The sequence below is a fragment of the Gossypium arboreum genome, chromosome 4 (assembly GCF_025698485.1).
Source record: "Gossypium arboreum isolate Shixiya-1 chromosome 4, ASM2569848v2, whole genome shotgun sequence".
Classification (NCBI taxonomy): Eukaryota; Viridiplantae; Streptophyta; class Magnoliopsida; order Malvales; family Malvaceae; genus Gossypium; species Gossypium arboreum.
This window is the reverse complement of record NC_069073.1, coordinates 5,454,487-5,473,438: the sequence shown is the minus strand read 5'-3', so window position 1 is coordinate 5,473,438 and position 18,952 is coordinate 5,454,487.

Genomic DNA, 18,952 nt, shown 5'->3' with positions numbered 1-18,952 from the left:
CTTTGCTCCCGCTGGAAGGGGCGCCATCGAGAATAGGCCAAGAATAGTTGATCGGGAGGAGTGACTCGAAGCTCTCTTAGAGCTTTGAATGATTTGTTTGCCGAGTTCGTTCAATGCAATTGGCGATTAGACCTCCACCCCTCATGATTCTCGGGCTATCCATGTAGCTCAAGCTTCCCCATCCACAGTGCATGGTAAGAGAAAAGCCACCATTGATAGAATCAGAAACAAGGGCGTAAGAGTTCGAGCAACAAAAGATGATGATGCAGAAAGAGCAGAATTTTGGTTAGAAAATACTATCAGAGTCTTTGACGAATTATCTTGTACACCCGAGGAATGTATGAAATGTGTAGTATCACTTCTTAGAGACTCATCCTATTACTGGTGGAAGACACTTGTATCAGTTGTATCAAAGGAGAGGGTCACTTGGGATTTCTTTTAGGAGGAATTTCGTAAAAAGTACATCAGTCAAAGGTTTATTGACCAGAATAGAAAGGAATTCCTGGAATTGAAACAAGGTAATATGACAGTGACCGATTATGAGTGCGAATTTGTCAGGCTTAGTAAATATGCTCGAGAATGTGTGTCCACAGAGGCTATCATGTGTAAAAGGTTTGAGGATGGATTAAATGATGATATCCGACTGTCAGTGGGTGTCCTAGAAATAAAAGAGTTCGTTATTTTAGTTGAGAGAGCCTGTAAGGCAGAGGAGCTGTTAAAAAGAAAAGGCAAAGTTGAAACAGAGACACAAGATATAAAGAAGAGACAGATGAGCAGGCTACATCCAAGAAGCCCAAAGAGTTTTCTACCAGATCTAGCTTTTCGGCAGGGCAATCTAGTCAGAATAGAGGTAGCAGATTTAAGGATCCGAAGGCTCAGACCACCTCGACTACGAGTGTAGGTAATGTCAGACAGGGTAGATCAGGGTGTCCACTGTAACATCCCGAAATAGGGCCTAAACGGAACAGTGGTTGCGAAACCACAAATCCGAGGTAGAATGTAACGGCTTAATTTTCCGTGGTGTCAAAAATGGTGATTTGAGATCACTAAATCGGACAAATAAGATTGAACAAGATAGTAACTTAATATTTATGAGTCAAGTAAGAATTTAGAAGAATTTGTGAAATGGTGAAATTAGTGAATTAAAATAATTTATTAGGTCAGACGGGTCAAAAACGAGGTATCGAGACCTCGAATTTGAAAATCGAGCTATAAATATTTTTATAAATATTTATGAAGTGTCATTGAGTTAGTATTAAATTTTCGTTAGAAAATTTTGATGTTTGGATAGCTAATTAATTAAAAGGACTAAATCGAAAATAGCTCAAAATTTGTTAAATTGTGAGTAAATAGCTTAAGTATTTAAAAGATGGATTTAAAGAGCAATTAGACCCAAAGGTTAATGGCTGGACGGTTTGGGTATGAAATAAGCAAGAAAACAATGTGAACAAGGGACAAAATTGGAATTAGCATAAAATTAATAGTTAAAAAATGATGTAATTGAAAATCTAGACATTTCTTCATCTTTCTCAGCCGAAATGCCGTAGCAGGTCTCCTATGCTGGTTTTTCATATTTTTGCACCATGTAAGTTCAATTTTTACTATTTTTAGTAATTTTATGTTTTTGTGACTTTTACAATTAGGTCCAATCATCTAATTCATTAGTTTTTGATTTGGTGGGTGAAATTGGAAGTTACCCTGGCTGAGTAAGGGTAGTTTATGATTAATTATTATGAAACTGAAGTTCTAATTTCATATTAAGGTTGTTTTATTAAGTCATTTTGATAGAAAATGGTATTTAGGACCTAATTGTGAGCAAAATTGTGAATTAGATGTTGGTGTTGAAATTCAGAATATCAAAGGCTGTGAAATAGTTTATAATGATAAAATAAAAGTTTTAATTTAGAAAAATTAGTTCAATTGATGGGTGAATTGAGCAGGGACTAAATTGTAAAAACTGTAAATTTTGGGGTAAAAGTGCAATTTCGAATTTTGAACAGCATAAATTGTGAAGTGAAATAGAAATCAAATAAATGCTAATGAGTAGAAATATTTTATATTATAGATCAAGAATCCAAAGAAGAACGAGGAAAAGAAAAGTAAAGGACTAAATTGTAAGGTTTAGTCACATTTTGTATCAAGGTAAGTTTACAGTAAATAAATGCAATATTCTTTTATTTTACATTATTATTGTCAATTTCCAGCATTTATATATTTATGTTATGAAAATATTTAAAGTCGAATTTAAGGTGAAGTGACAGAGGAAAAGTGTTAGAAAGCCCCGGTTGAACCCTAGGAATGTTAGGATATTAAGGTTGACAGACGTAATGAAATGAGCCATGTAAGTCCATATTAGAAATATGGCTTTGGAGACAGGATTGAGCCATGTAAGTCCATATTATATATGGCATTGGAGACAGAATAATTCATGTAAGTCCATGTCAAAGACATGGCATTGGCAGGATATTGATAGACAGGAACGACCCTAGTATCCTTAGTATTCCGAGTGGTTCAACGGGTCGGATACTGAAGTTAAATTACAGTGAATTAACAGCAAAGGAAAGTAGATTATACTTATGAAAAGGAAAGGTCGTAAGAAAGAAGGTAAGGAATAAAGAAGAAGATAGAAATTGAGAAGTAAAGAAATTTATGATGTTAGATGATATTATGCATAATTATCCATTATGTTGAATGTTGTGATTTATTTGCTTGTAAGCTTACTAAGCCTAGTGCTTAATCTCTTTATTTTCTTCTTCTTATAGTACTTATCTAGTCACTCGGGATCGAAGGAAATGTCGGAGGCCGATCACACTATCAAAGAAATAACTCTCGGTATAACTAGACGTTTTGTTTTGGGTATGGCATGTATAGAAACTTAGCTACTTTTGGTATAATATGAATAATGAATGATGTGTAAATACTTGCTAGTGATTAGCTAAGAAAATAGCTGATGATATACATGTTTATTAATATGTATGATTGAATGATGATTATCACATGAAAATTATGAAAATGTGAAAGTAACCTAAAAACAGATTCAAGTAATGTAAATGATGTAATTTTGAAAAATCACTAAAAATTGTAGAAACATAGTTTGAAGATGAATAATATATGAAATTAAAGCTTATTATGTATATTTTCTTATGGAATAAGAAAAACAGGTAAAAGTATTATATTTTATGATATATCTGAGTTTTAGTGAAACAGGGTCAGAGCGATTTCTGGATCCCCTGTTTCAACTTTGGAAATTCACCATAAATTGTACAAAACTAATTAGAAGGTATAATTTATATGGTTAGAATTCTTGTTGAATCTAGTTTTGATTGAAACAAACGACTTAGTCATATGAATTTTGTACAGGAAGAAAAATGGTTCGTAGTAAGAAGAGGTCAGTGCAGTCGAGTTTTGAAACAGGGGAAACTTTAACTAATAAACTGTACTAATTGGCTAAGTCAAAAAAATTCTAGAAAAAAATTAGTAGATATATATATGAGTCTAGTTTCATGAAAAATTTACGGATCTTAATTTCGAGTTTTGAAACTCGAGAAATGAATTTTAAGTAACCATGACGCAGAAAAAACAGTTTATTCCGAAAATTAAAATAAGTGATTTAGAGTTGTTTAAAAGGTAAGATAAGTTTAGCAACACCTCAAGCTTGACTCGGTGATGGTTTCTGCATGGGGCGTTACATTTATTGGTATCGAGCAGGTTTAGTCGGTTCTCGGAACAGTTAGTGTGAGAAAAATTCTAGCTATACATGCCATACTTGTATTTTGACAAGTGACGACTCGACGATTTTAAATATTTTGTTTTATTGTAATGGATCCCGAGTGATCTGGTGATGATGATGTAGAAAGTAATGCTTTGCTCCCGTAGAAGGGGTAGCGTCATCTGAGAATAGGCCAAGAATGCTTAATCGGGGAGGAGTGACTCGAAAGCTCTCTTCCAAGCTTTGAATGATTTGTTTGCCAAGTTCGTTCGTATGAATCCGTAGCTTAGACCTCCACCCCTCATGATTCTCGGGCTACCCATGTAGCTCAAGCTACCCCAATCACAGTGCAATGATAAGAGAAAAGCCACCAGTTGATAGAATCAGAAACAAGGCGTAAGAGTTCCGAGCAACAAAAAATGATGATGCGAAAAGAGCGAATTTTGGTTAGAAAATACTATCGAGTCTTTGATGAGTTATCTTGTACACCGAGGAATGTATGGAATGTGTAGTATCACTTCTTAGAGACTCACCTACTACTGGTGGAAGACACTTGTATCGGTTGTACCAAAGGAGAGGGTCACTTGGGATTTCTTTCGGGAGGAATTTCGTAAAAAGTACATCATCGAGATTTATTGACCGTAAGAGAAAGGAATTCTGGAATTGAAACAAGGTAATATGACGGATCGATGAGATTGTGCATAAATTATCGGCAACTTAACAAGGTAACAATGAAAGAACAAGTATCCATTGCCTAGAATTGATGATCTGTTTGATCAATTGAAGGAACTCTTGTGTTTTCAAGATAGATTTGAGATCCGGATATTATCGGTTGTGAGTTAAAGAGTCAGATGTCTTGAAGACTGCTTTCCGGACTAGGTATGGTCATTATGAGTTCCTTGTGATGCCATTTGACTTGACTAATGCTCCTGCCATTTTCATGGACTTAATGAACCGAATTTTCAGACCGTACTTGGATAAGTTTGTAGTTTTGTTTATTGATGATATCTTGATTTATTCTCATGATGAGACCGAGCATGCGAGCATTTGAGAACGCTTTCTGATTCGAAAGATAATCAGTTGTATGTCAAGTTCAGCAAAAGTGAGTTCTGGTTACGAGAAGTTGGTTTTCTTAGACATATTGTTTCAGGTGAAGGTATTAAGGATGATCCGAGCAAGATTTCAGCCATTGTTGATTGGAAGCCTCCTAGAAATGTATCAAAAGTTAGAAGTTTTCTTGGTCTTGCCGGATATTATAGGCGATTTGTAGAGGGATTTTCCATGATAGCTACCCCGCTGACAAGATTGCTGCGAAAGGATGTCAAGTTTGAATGGACTGAAAAGTGTCAACAGAGTTTTGACAAGTTAAAAGCATTGTTGACTAAAGCTCCTGTTTTAGTGCAACTAGAACCAGGTAAGAAGTTTGTGATTTACAGTGATGCGTCCATGAATGGACTTGGTTGTGTACTTATGCAGGAAGGGAAGGTAATTGCTTATGCCTCTAGACAACTAAAGCCACATGAGAAGAACTATCCGACACATGATTTAGAGCTAGCTGCCATTGTTTTTGCTCTGAAGATTTGGAGACATCATTTGTACGGTGAGAAGTGCCACATATTCACTAATCACAAAAGTTTGAAATATTTGATGACTCAAAAAGATTTGAATTTGAGGCAAAGAAGATGGTTAGAGTTGATTAAAGATTATGAGCTAGTGATCGATTATCACCCAGGTAAGGCAAACGTTGTTGCTGATGCTTTGAGTAGGAAATCTTTATTTGCATTAAGAGCTTTGAACACTAGTCTAGCCTTATCAGATGATGGTTTTATCTTAGCTGAGTTGAGAGCTAAACCGATGTTTCTTGAAGAAATTTGTGAAGCTCAAAAAAATGACAATGAGTTGTTAGCCAAAAGAGATCAGTGCGAGTCGGATGTAGAGTCAGATTTTCAGATCAGTTCTAACGGTTGTTTGATGTTCCGAGACAGGGTATGCATACCGAAGAATGATGAGCTTATTCGAAAGATTTTACTGAGAAGCACATAGTAGTTCTTTGTCTATTCATCCGGTAGTATAAAGATGTATAATGATTTAAAAAAATGTCTTGGTGGGTAGGAATGAAAAGGACATTTCGAGTTTGTTTTTAGATGTTTGATCAGTCAGCAGGTAAAGGCCGAACATCAGGTACCTTCAGGTTTATTGCAGCCTGTGCTAGTCCCTAAGTGGAAATGGGATCGAGTTACTATGGATTTTGTGACAAGATTGCCGTTTACACCGAGAAAGAAAGATGCAGTATAGGTTGTGATTGATAAGTTAACGAAGTCGGCTCATTTTATCCCAGTTCGTATGGATTATTCACTTGACAAGTTGGCCGAGTTGTATATTTCAGAGATAGTCAAACTACAAGGGGTACCATTATCGATCATTTCGCACGAGATCCAAGATTTACTTCACGGTTTTGGAAGAAATTACGAAGGCTTTGGGCACAAAGTTGAGTTTTAGTACTGACTTTCCACCCTCAAACCGACGGTCGATCGAGAGAGAGTTATTCGTACTTGAAGATATGCTTAGATGTTGTGTCTTTGGAATTTCAAGGCGCTTGGGAAAAATATTTACCATTAGTAGAGTTTGCCTACAATAATAGTTATCAATCGAGTTTGAAGATGGCACCTTATGAAGCTTTGTATGGACGTAAATGTCGCACACCTTTATATTGGATGAGCTTAAAGAAAGCCGGATTTGAGGTTGATCTAGTTAAAGAAATGAAGAAAAGTGAAAGTTATCGAAATTGTTTAAAAGCGACTTCAGACAGTGCGAAGTCATATGCGATTTAAAAAGAAAAGAGATCGAATATCAAGTTGGTGACAAAGTTTTTTGAAAGTATCCCGTGGAAGAAAGTTCTCGATTTGGCAAGAAAGGCAAACTAAGTCCATGTTTTATTGGACCGTTTGAAGTGATTGAGAGAGTCGGACCATTAGCATATTGGTTAGCTTTCCCGATTGAGTTAGAGAAGATTCAAAATGTATTTCATGTGTCTATGCTACGTCGTTATCATTCAGATCCGTCACATGTGATTTCTTAGACAAAGGTTGAGATTCAACCAGACATGACTTACTGTGAAGAACCGGTAAAGATTCTAGCTCGAGAGGTAAAGCAATCAAGGAACAAAAGTATTGCACTTGTGAAAATACTATGGAATAGACATGGGGTAGACGAGGCTACATGGGAACCCAAGAGGCTATGCAAAAATAGTACCAAAATCTCTTCACAGTAAGATTTTGGGACGAAAATCCCTAAAGGGGGAGAAATGTAACATCCCGAAATAGGGCCTAAACGAACAAAGGTTGCGAAACCACAAATCCGAGGTAGAATGTAACGCTTAATTTTCCGTGGTGTCAAAAATGGTGATTTGAGATCACTAAATCGGACAAATAAGATTGAACAAGATAGTAACTTAATATTTATGAGTCAAGTAAGAATTTAGAAGAATTTGTGAAATGGTGAAATTAGTGAATTAAAATAATTTATTAGGTCGACGGGTCAAAAAGCGAGGTATCGAGACCTCGAATTTGAAAATCGAGCTATAAATATTTTTATAAATATTTATGAAGTGTCATTGAGTTAGTATTAAATTTTCGTTAGAAAATTTTGATGTTTGGATAGCTAATTAATTAAAAGGACTAAATCGAAAATAGCTCAAAATTTGTTAAATTGTGAGTAAATAGCTTAAGTATTTAAAAGATGGATTTAAAGAGCAATTAGACCCAAAGGTTAATGGCTGGACGGTTTGGGTATGAAATAAGCAAGAAAACAATGTGAACAAGGGACAAAATTGGAATTAGCATAAAATTAATAGTTAAAAAATGATGTAATTGAAAATCTAGACATTTCTTCATCTTTCTCAGCCGAAATGCCGTAGCAGGTCTCCTATGCTGGTTTTTCATATTTTTGCACCATGTAAGTTCAATTTTACTATTTTTAGTAATTTTATGTTTTTGTGACTTTTACAATTAGGTCCAATCATCTAATTCATTAGTTTTTGATTTGGTGGGTGAAATTGGAAGTTACCCTGGCTGAGTAAGGGTAGTTTATGATTAATTATTATGAAACTGAAGTTCTAATTTCATATTAAGGTTGTTTTATTAAGTCATTTTGATAGAAAATGGTATTTAGGACCTAATTGTGAGCAAAATTGTGAATTAGATGTTGGTGTTGAAATTCAGAATATCAAAGGCTGTGAAATAGTTTATAATGATAAAATAAAAGTTTTAATTTAGAAAAATTAGTTCAATTGATGGGTGAATTGAGCAGGACTAAATTGTAAAACTGTAAATTTTGGGGTAAAAGTGCAATTTCGAATTTTGAACAGCATAAATTGTGAAGTGAAATAGAAATCAAATAAATGCTAATGAGTAGAAATATTTTATATTATAGATCAAGAATCCAAAGAAGAACGAGGAAAAGAAAAAGTAAAGGACTAAATTGTAAGGTTTAGTCACATTTTGTATCAAGGTAAGTTTACAGTAAATAAATGCAATATTCTTTTATTTTACATTATTATTGTCAATTTCAGCATTTATATATTTATGTTATGAAAATATTTAAAGTCGAATTTAAGGTGAAGTGACAGAGGAAAAGTGTTAGAAAGCCCGGTTGAACCCTAGGAATGTTAGGATATTAAGGTTGACAGACGTAATGAAATGAGCCATGTAAGTCCATATTAGAAATATGGCTTTGGAGACAGATTGAGCCATGTAAGTCCATATTATATATGGCATTGGAGACAGAATAATTCATGTAAGTCCATGTCAAAGACATGGCATTGGCGATATTGATGAGACAGAACGACCCTAGTATCCTTAGTATTCCGAGTGGTTCAACGGGTCAGGATACGAAGTTAAATTACAGTGAATTAACAGCAAAGGAAAGTAGATTATACTTATGAAAAGGAAAGGTCGTAAGAAAGAAGGTAAGGAATAAAGAAGAAGATAGAAATTGAGAAGTAAAGAAATTTATGATGTTAGATGATATTATGCATAATTATCCATTATGTTGAATGTTGTGATTTATTTGCTTGTAAGCTTACTAAGCCTAGTGCTTAATCTCTTTATTTTCTTCTTCTTATAGTACTTATCTAGTCACTGGGATCGAAGGAAATGTCTGAGGCCGATCACACTATCAAAGAAATAACTCAGTATAACTAGGCGTTTTGTTTTGGGTATGGCATGTATAGAAACTTAGCTACTTTTGGTATAATATGAATAATGAATGATGTGTAAATACTTGCTAGTGATTAGCTAAGAAAATAGCTGATGATATACATGTTTATTAATATGTATGATTGAATGATGATTATCACATGAAAATTATGAAAAATGTGAAAGTAACCTAAAAACAGATTCAAGTAATGAAATGATGTAATTTTGAAAAATCACTAAAATTGTAGAAACATAGTTTGAAGATGAATAATATATGAAATTAAAGCTTATTATGTATATTTTCTTATGGAATAAGAAAAACAGGTAAAAGTATTATATTTTATGATATATCTGAGTTTTAGTGAAACAGGTCAGAGCGATTTCTGGATCCCTGTTTCAACTTTGGAAATTCACCATAAATTGTACAAAACTAATTAGAAGGTATAATTTATATGGTTAGAATTCTTGTTGAATCTAGTTTTGATTGAAACAAACGACTTAGTCATATGAATTTTGTACAGGAAGAAAAATGGTTCGTAGTAAGAAGAGGTCAGTGCAGTCGAGTTTTGAAACAGGGGAAACTTTAACTAATAAACTGTACTAATTGGCTAAGTCAAAAAAATTCTAGAAAAAAATTAGTAGATATATATATGAGTCTAGTTTCATGAAAAATTTACGGATCTTAATTTCGAGTTTTGAAACTCGAGAAATGAATTTTTAAGTAACCATGACGCAGAAAAATAGTTTATTCCGAAAATTAAAATAAGTGATTTAGAGTTGTTTAAAAGGTAAGATAAGTTTAGCAACACCTCAAGCTTGACTCCGGTGATGGTTTCGGGCATGGGGGCGTTACATCCACGGTGTGGTAGACTTCATTATGGTCCTTATCGGGCAGGCGAAAATGTTTGCTATAAATGTGGTGCTCCAGATCATTTTGTACGAGAATGTCCAGAAGTGGCTAGCCGAGAGGTAACACAGAGTGCTAGATCCGGGAATACTCCTACTAGAGGCAAATCACTGAGGCAACCGGGAGTAGAAGCAAGTAACAGAGGTACCTTTAGAGATACGGCTGTGAGACCAGATGTTAGAGCCCCTGCAAGGACTTATGCTATTCATGCACGCGAAGGGGCATCCTCCCCCGATGTGATTACGGGTACATTTTCTCTACATGATATTAATGTCATTGCTCTGATTGATCCGGGTTCGACTCATTCTTATGTTTGTAAGAAATTGATGCCTAGTATAAGTATGCCTATAGAATCTACAGAATTTGTGATTAAAGTATCGAATCCATTAGGCAAGCATGTATTAGTAGATAAAGTATGTAGAAATTGTCCTTTAATGATTAGTGGCTCTTGTTTTCTACCGATCTCATGCTATTGCCATTTGATGAGTATGATGTGATTCTTGGTATGGATTGGTTGACTACACATGATGTGATAGTGAATTGTGGAAAGAAATTCATTGAGTTGAAGTGTGAAAATGGTGAAATTCTTCGGGTTAATTTAGAAGAGTCGATAGTTTATTTCCATAATTTCATTATATCTGCTCGAAATGTTTGAGAAAAGGGTATGAAGCTTATCTTGCTTTTGTGTTGAACACTAAAGATCCGAATTGAAAATTGAATCAAGGCTCGTGGTATGTGAGTTTCTGATGTGTTTCGGAAGAACTACGTGTTTGCCTCTGTTAGAGAAGTTGAGTTTGGTATTGAGTTGATTCCAGGTACCACGCCCATTTCTATTGCTCCTTATAGAATGGCTCCGTTGGAATTGAAAGAATTGAAAGCTCAGTTGCAGGAATTAACAGATAAAGGCTTGGTAAGACCCAGTAGTTCACCATGGGGTGCACCAGTGCTATTTGTGAAAAGGAAAGATGGATCGATGAGATTGTGCATAGATTATCGGCAACTTAACAAGGTAACAGTAAAGAACAAGTATCCATTGCCTAGAATTGATGATTTGTTTGATCAATTGAAGGGAGCTATTATGTTTTCCAAGATAGATTTGAGATCCGGATACTATCAGTTGTGAGTTAAAGAGTCAGATGTCCTGAAGACTATTTTCCGGACTAGGTATGGTCATTATGAGTTCCTTGTGATGCCATTTGGCTTGACTAATGCTCCTGCCATTTTCATGGACTTAATGAACTGAATTTTCAGATCGTACTTAGATAAGTTTGTAGTTGTGTTCATTGATGATATTTTGATTTATTCTCATGATGAGACTGAGCATGCAGAGCATTTGAGAATAGTTTTACAAATTCTGAGAGATAATCAGTTGTATGCCAAGTTCAGCAAAAGTGAGTTCTGGTTACGAGAAGTTGGTTTTCTTGGACATATTGTCTCAGGTGAAGGTATTAAGGTTGATCCGAGCAAGATTTCAGCCATTGTTGATTGGAAACCTCCTAGAAATGTATCAGAAGTTAGAAGTTTTCTTGGTCTTGCAAGAAATTATAGACGATTTGTGGAGGGATTTTCCATGATAGCTACCCCGTTGACGAGACTGCTACGGAAGGATGTTAAGTTTGAATGGACTGAGAAGTGCCAACAAAGTTTTGACAAGTTAAAGGCATTATTGACTAAGCTCCTATCTTAGTACAAATAGGAACCGGGTAAAGAATTTGTGATTTACTGATGATGCATCCTTGAATGGGCTCGGTTGTGTACTCATGCAGGAAGGAAAGGTAATTGCTTATGCATCTAGACAATTGAAGCCACATGAGAAAAATTATCCGACACATGATTTAGAGCTAACTGCTATTGTATTTGCATTGAAGATTTGGAGCCATTATTTGTATTGTAAAAGGTGCCGGATATTTACCGATCATAAAAGCTTGAAATACTTGATGACTCAAAAAGATTTGAATTTGAGGCAAAGAAGATGGTTGGAATTGCTTAAAGATTATGAGTTAGTGATTGATTATCACCCAGGTAAGGCAAATGTAGTTGCTGACGCTTTAAGTAGGAAACTTTTATTTACATTGCGAGCTTTGAATACCAATTTAGCCATGTCAGATGATGGTTCTATTTTAGCTGAATTGAGAGCTAAACCGGTACTTCTTGAAGAGATTTGTGAAGCTCAGAAAGATGATAATAAGTTACAAGCTAAAAGAGTTCAATGTGAGTCAGGCATAGAATCAGATTTCTGGATTGGTTCTGATGGTTGTTTGATGTTTAGAGACAGAATATGTGTACCAAAGAATGATGAGCTTATTTGGAAGATTTTATAGGAAGCACATAGCAATCCTTTATCTATTCATCCAGGCAGTACAAAAATGTATAATGATTTGAAGAAATTGTATTGGTGGGTAGGAATGAAAAGAGATATTTCAGAGTTTGTTTCTAAATGCTTGATTTTTCAACAGGTAAAGGCCGAACATCAGGTACCCTCAGGATTATTGCAGCCTGTGCTAGTTCCAGAATGGAAATGGGATCAAGTTACTATGGATTTTGTGACAAGATTGCCGTTTACACTGAGAAAGAAAGATGCAGTATGGGTTGTGATTGATAAGTTAACGAAGTCGGCTCATTTTATCCCAGTTCGTATGGATTATTCACTTGACAAGTTGGCCGAGTTGTATATTTCAGAGATAGTCAGGCTACATGGGGTAGCATTATCGATCATTTCAGACAGAGATCCAAGATTTACTTCACGATTTTGGAAGAAATTATAAGAGGCTTTGGGCACAAAGTTGAGTTTTAGTACAGCTTTCCATCCTCAAACCGACGGTCAGTCAGAGAGAGTTATTCAGGTACTTGAAGATATGCTTAGATGTTGTGTATTAGAATTTCAAGGTAGTTGGGAAAAATACTTACCATTGGTAGAGTTTGCCTATAATAATAGTTACCAGTCAAGTTTGAAGATGACACCTTATGAAGCTTTGTATGGACGTAAATGCCGTACACCTTTATATTGGACAGAGCTTAAAGAAATCCAGATTTACGGGGTTGATCTAGTTAAAGAAACAGAAGAAAAAGTGAAAGTTATCTGAAATTGTTTAAAAGCGACTTGATGTGTGTAAGTCGATTCAGATTTAAAAGAAAAGAGATCGAATATCAAGTTGGTGACAAAGTTTTTGAAAGTATCCCGTGGAAGAAAGTTCTCGATTTGGCAAGAAAGGCAAACTAAGTCCACATTTTATTGGACAGTTTGAAGTAATTGAGAGAGTCAGACCATTAGCATATCGGTTAGCTTTGCCGATTGAGTTAGAGAAGATTCATAATGTATTTCATGTGTCTATGCTACGTCGTTATCGTTCAGATTCGTCACATGTGATTTCTCAGACAGAGGTTGAGATTCAGCCAGACATGACTTACGGTGAAGAACTGGTAAAGATTCTAGCTCGAGAGGTAAAGCAATTAAAGAACAAAAGTATTGCACTTGTGAAAGTACTATGGAATAGACACGGGGTAGATGAGGCTACATGGGAACCCAAAGAGGCTATGCGAAAACAGTCCCAAATCTCTTCACAGGTAAGATTTTCAAGACGAAAATCCCTAAAAGGGGGGAGAAATGTAACATCCCGAAATAGGACCTAAACGGAATAGTGGTTGCGAAACCAAAAATTCGAGGTAGAAAAATTTATTTTATTATTATTTTGAGGTTCATGGTATGATTGCATGATTGTGTGAAAATTTCGTGATGAAATTCTATGCATAAAGTGCTTAAGTTGAGGTTAGGGACTAAATCGAATAATTTACAAAACTTGCATTCTAGAAGTTTTTAGTATGAAATTACTTTAGAATATTAATTAGGAGGGTTTAAATAACAAATTGACCAATTTTAAGTTCATGGACAAAAATTAGGACATGGAAGGAATTTTTGAAAGTTTAGTAAGGAGGGGTAATTTGGTCATTTGGATATTAAATGAATTAAAAAGGGAAAAATAACACAAAAATGGTCATCTTCTCAATTAGTTTCTACCGATTTTTTCTCTCCTCCATAGTTGGGGTTTCTTCAACTTTCAAGCTTCATAGTAAGTGATTCCAAGCCCCGTTTTTAATGATCTTTACGTTTTTTGAGTCCCGGTAACTTGATTAAGCTTATTCTAGCAATAATTCAACCTAGGGTTCATATTTGGAAAAATACCCATGGCTGAAATTTGTGTATTTTGGTGTTTTATGATAGAATATGAGGTTTTAAATTATGTTAAACAACTTATGCTACTCGATTTTAAGTGAAAACGAGTAAAAGGGCTTAAATTGGAAAAAAATACCAATAGTCATAAGTATATGTTAGAGTGTGATTTTGATATTGCCATAGAAAGGAAAAATGATCAGCATGTCATAAAACATAAGAAAATAGGATGAAGTTTAATTTACGAGCCTTGGGGCAAAAGTGCAAATATGTGAAAGTTTAGGGGTAAAAATATAATTTTGCAAAAGTTTGGGTCAATGACTGTTTTAATAAATGTGAATATTAAATAAGTTAAATTTGCTATTATAGATCAAGAAGAATGAAATTCGGGAGTAGATCGGGGAAAAGAAAAAGTAAAGGACTAAATTGTAAAGTTTAGTCACATTTTGTATCACAGTAAATAAATGCAATATTCTTTAATTTTACATTATTATTGTCAACTTCCAGCATTTATATATTTATGTTATGAAAATATTTAAAGTCGAATTTAAGGTGAAGTGATAGAGGAAAAGTGTTAGAAAGCCCCGGTTGAACCCTAAGAATGTTAGGATATTAGGGTTGATGTGACGTAATGTAAATGAGCCATGTAAGTCCATATTAGAAATATGGCTTTGGAGACAGGATTGAGCCATGTAAGTCCATATTATATATGGCATTGGAGACAGGAATAATTCATGTAAGTCCATGTCAAAGACATGGCATTGGCGAGATATTGATAGACAGAACGACCTAGTATCCTTAGTATTCCGAGTGGTTCAACGGGTCGATACGAGTTAAATTATAGTGAATTAACAGCAAAGGAAAAGTAGATTATACTTATGAAAAGGAAAGGTCGGTAAGAAAGAAGGTAAGGAATAAAGAAGAAGACATAAATTGAGAAGTAACGAAATTTATGATGTTAGATGATATTATGCATAATTATCCATTATGTTGAATGTTTTGATTTATTTGCTTGTAAGCTTACTAAGCCTAGTGCTTAATCTTTTTATTTTCTTCTTCTTATAGTACTTATCTACTCACTCGGGGATCGAAGGAAACGTCGGAGGCCGATCACACTATCAAAGAAATAACTCGGTATAATTAGACGTTTTGTTTTGGATATGGCATGTATAGAAACTTAGCTACTTTTGGTATAATATGAACAATGAATGATGTGTAAATACTTGCTAGTGATTAGCTAATAAAATAGCCGATGATATACATGTTTATTAATATGTATGATTGAATGGTGATTATCACATGAAAATTATGAAAAAAATGTGAAAGTAACCTAAAAACAGATTTAAGTAACAGAAATGACGTAACTTTGAAAAATCACTAAAAATTGTAGAAACATAGTTTGAAGATGAATAATATATGAAATTAAAGCTTATTATGTATATTTTCTTATGGAATAAGTAAAAAGGGTAAAGGTATTATATTTTATGAGATATCTGAGTTTTAGTGAAATAGGGTTAGAGCGATTTCTGGATCCCCTATTTCAACTTTGGAAATTCACCATAAATTGTAAAAAACTAATTAGAAGATGTACTTTATATGGTTAGAATCCTTGTTGAATCTAGTTTTAAGAGAAACAAACGGCTTAGTCATATGAATTTTTTACAGGAAGAAACATGGTTTGTAGTAAGAAGAGGTTAGTGCAGTCGAGTTTTGAAATAGGGGAAACTTTAACTAATAAACTGTACTAATTGGCCAAGTCAAAAATTCTAGAAAAAATTAGTAGATAGATATATGAGTCTAGTTTCATGAAAAATTTACGGATCTTAATTTTGAGTTTTGAAACTCGAGAAATGAATTTTTAAGCAACCATGACGCAGAAAAATAGTTTATTCCGAAAATTAAAATAAGTGGTTTAGAGTTGTTTAAAAGGTAAGATAAGTTTAGTAACACCTCAAGCTTGACTCCGGTGACGGTTTCGGGCGTGGGGGTGTTACATTTACCTTCCGGTAATTGCGCCAACTCTCAAGTATTGTTCTTCCAGAGAGACTGCATTTCTTCATCCATGGCGCTTTTCTATTTGTCACTTTCTAAGCTTTGCATTGCTTCTTGATAAGTGATAGGAATATTATCATCAACAACGAGAAGGGCGTAGGCTACCATATCTGTAAATCGAGTAGGTCTACGAATTTCTCTCCATGGCCTTGCAACTGCAACTGGTTCTGGTGTACTTAATGGTTCTTGGGTCAGAACCTCTTCAACCTCTAATTCCTCTATTGTGGCTAGAGAATTAGACTTATTAACTGGGCAAATCCCCATCTGCTCAAACTCCACCTGTTTTGGAGTACACTCCACCTGCTGTGGAGTATCGCTTGTCTGAATATCTTCATCTGCTACCTTTTTCAATGTGGCAAATTCATCAAAGGAAACATCTCTGCTATAGATCATTTTCTTTGTGTCTAAGCACCAAAGACGAAATTCCTTCACTCCAGAAGTGATTCCCATAAAGAGAGCTTTCTTTGCCATCGGATCTAATTTTGACTCCTTCACATGGTAATATGCAGTGGATCCAAACACATGTAAGGAATCATAATCTGTAGCCGGTTTTCCAGACCATACCTCTATAGGAGTTTTTCTTTCTAATGCAGATGATGGAAAACGATTAACAAGATGGCCAGCATATGTCACAGCCTCAGCCCAAAATTGCTTGCCCAACCCAGCATTGGACAACATACATCGAACTTTCTCTAGCAATGTTCGATTCATACGCTCTGCCACTCCATTCTGCTGTGGTGTATCCCTAACTGTGAAGTGTCGAACAATACCATACTCTTGACACACATCGAAGAACGGATCACTTTTATATTCCCCTCCATTGTCCGTCCTAAGCCGCTTGATTTTCTTGCTATTCTGGTTTTCGATCACAGTTTTCCATTTAAGAAAAACTCTAAGCACTTCATCCTTAGTTCTCATGGTATACACCCAAACTCTTCTGGAAAAGTCATCAACAAAAGTAACAAAGTAGTGTTTTCCTCCCAATGAAGGTATTTTGAAAGGCCCCCACACATCTGAGTGAACATATTCCAAAATACCTTTTGTATTATGGATAGCGAGGTTAAATTTCACTCTCTTTTGCTTTCCCAGAACACAATGCTCGCAAAATTTTAATTTGCAAGTCTTTGCACCTTTCAACAATCCTTGCTTTGCCAGAATTTACAAGGATTTTTCATTGGCATGTCCCAACTTCATATGCCACAACTGCATTGAGTCCAATTCTTTGTTACCGGAAGCTGCAGCGACTGCTCCAATAACTGTACTACCTTGGTAGTAATACAAGTTATTTTTCCTGATGCCCTTCAATATCACAAGTGCGCCAGATGTCACTTTCAAAACCCCATCTCTCATAGTAACAACTGAACCATTGGATTCCAAGGCTCCCAATGAGATGAGATTTTTCTTCAAACTGGGCACGTACCAAACATCAGTCAGAACTCTGCTTGATCCATCTTGATTCTTTAATTGGATTGAACCTATCCCAACAGCTTTCTGAGCATTGTCATTGCAAGATATAAACAACTCCTCCATTTAGTTCTACTAAATCAGAGAACCACTCCCGGTTAGGGGACATATGATAGGTACAACCCGAATCCAATATTCACTCATCTGAATAGAACGACGATGATGATGCAACCAGTGATAGTTCAGAGTCACTAGTATCATGCTTTACAACACAAGCATCTACAGCAGCTTTTCCCTTATTCTTCAGCTTTGGACAATTTTTCTTCCAGTGTCCTTTCTCATGACAAAAGGCACATTCATCTTTCCCAAGTCTGGACTTTGACTTTGATCTCCCCTTCTGAGTTTTCTTCCGAGTGTACGAATGACCTCGGACTACTAAAGCTTCTGTATCTCTGATTGAGTTTTTCTATTTGTCCTTCTTTCTCTGTTCATAACTGTATAAGACCGCACAGACTTCTCTCAGAGATATATCACTCCTGCCATGAAGTAGAGTAGTTTCTAGGAACTCAAACTCCTCAAGAAGTGACCCCAACAGCATCAAAGCCAAATCTTCATCTTTGAATGTCTCATCCATATTTAGCAAATCAGTGACTAACTGATTAAATTTGGTGATGTGATCATTTATTGTGGTACCTTGGACGTAAGTGAAGTGAAACAGTCTTTTCTTCAAGTGGAGCTTATTTTGACTGTTTTTCTTCAAAAATTTTTCTTCAAGTGCCACCCACAACTTATTTGCAGAAGTCTCCTTTGAAAAAGCATACCTCTACTCTCGAGAAAGGCATGATCGAATTGTTCCACATGCCAACCGATTGATCGCCTTCCAATCTTTCTCCTGTACATCATCTGGTTTCTCTTCATCAATGGCAATGTCTAGACCCTGCTGAAAAAGGGCATCTAGAACCTCACTTTGCCACATACCAAAATGGCTCGTGCCATCAAAGATCTCCACGGCCAATCTTGCATTTGCAATTGTCGGTCTTGTCCATATGGACGATGTTAAAGCTCCTAAACCGTCCTTTTTCTCTATAATCTTTCAATATACCTAAGGAAATTTTTTCTGATGTGGAAGATCAGTTTAAACTGCAACCACAGAGCATACTACGATTAACCTTCGGCTCTAATACAACTTGTTGTTCCAATAGGGTCGGAAGCGTGTAAATTATTGTACTAAAAAATCACACAAAGTTCAATTCCCAGGAAAGAGAGGTGGATCACAAGGATCTCTTAAGTACCAAGTCTTTCCTTAGTCAGAATATCCCTTTTATCGTAATTTAATAGTACAATTAAATACTACTATTATACCCTCAAATATTGAAAGAAAAATAGGACAAGAAAAAACACAAAAGTTTTAACGAGGTTCGGTAAATTATACCTACGTCCTCGGGCACTAACACCGGCTGATAACTTTATTATCTCCAAAATATTACAAACAAATAGAATTCCTTAAGATTTCTCAA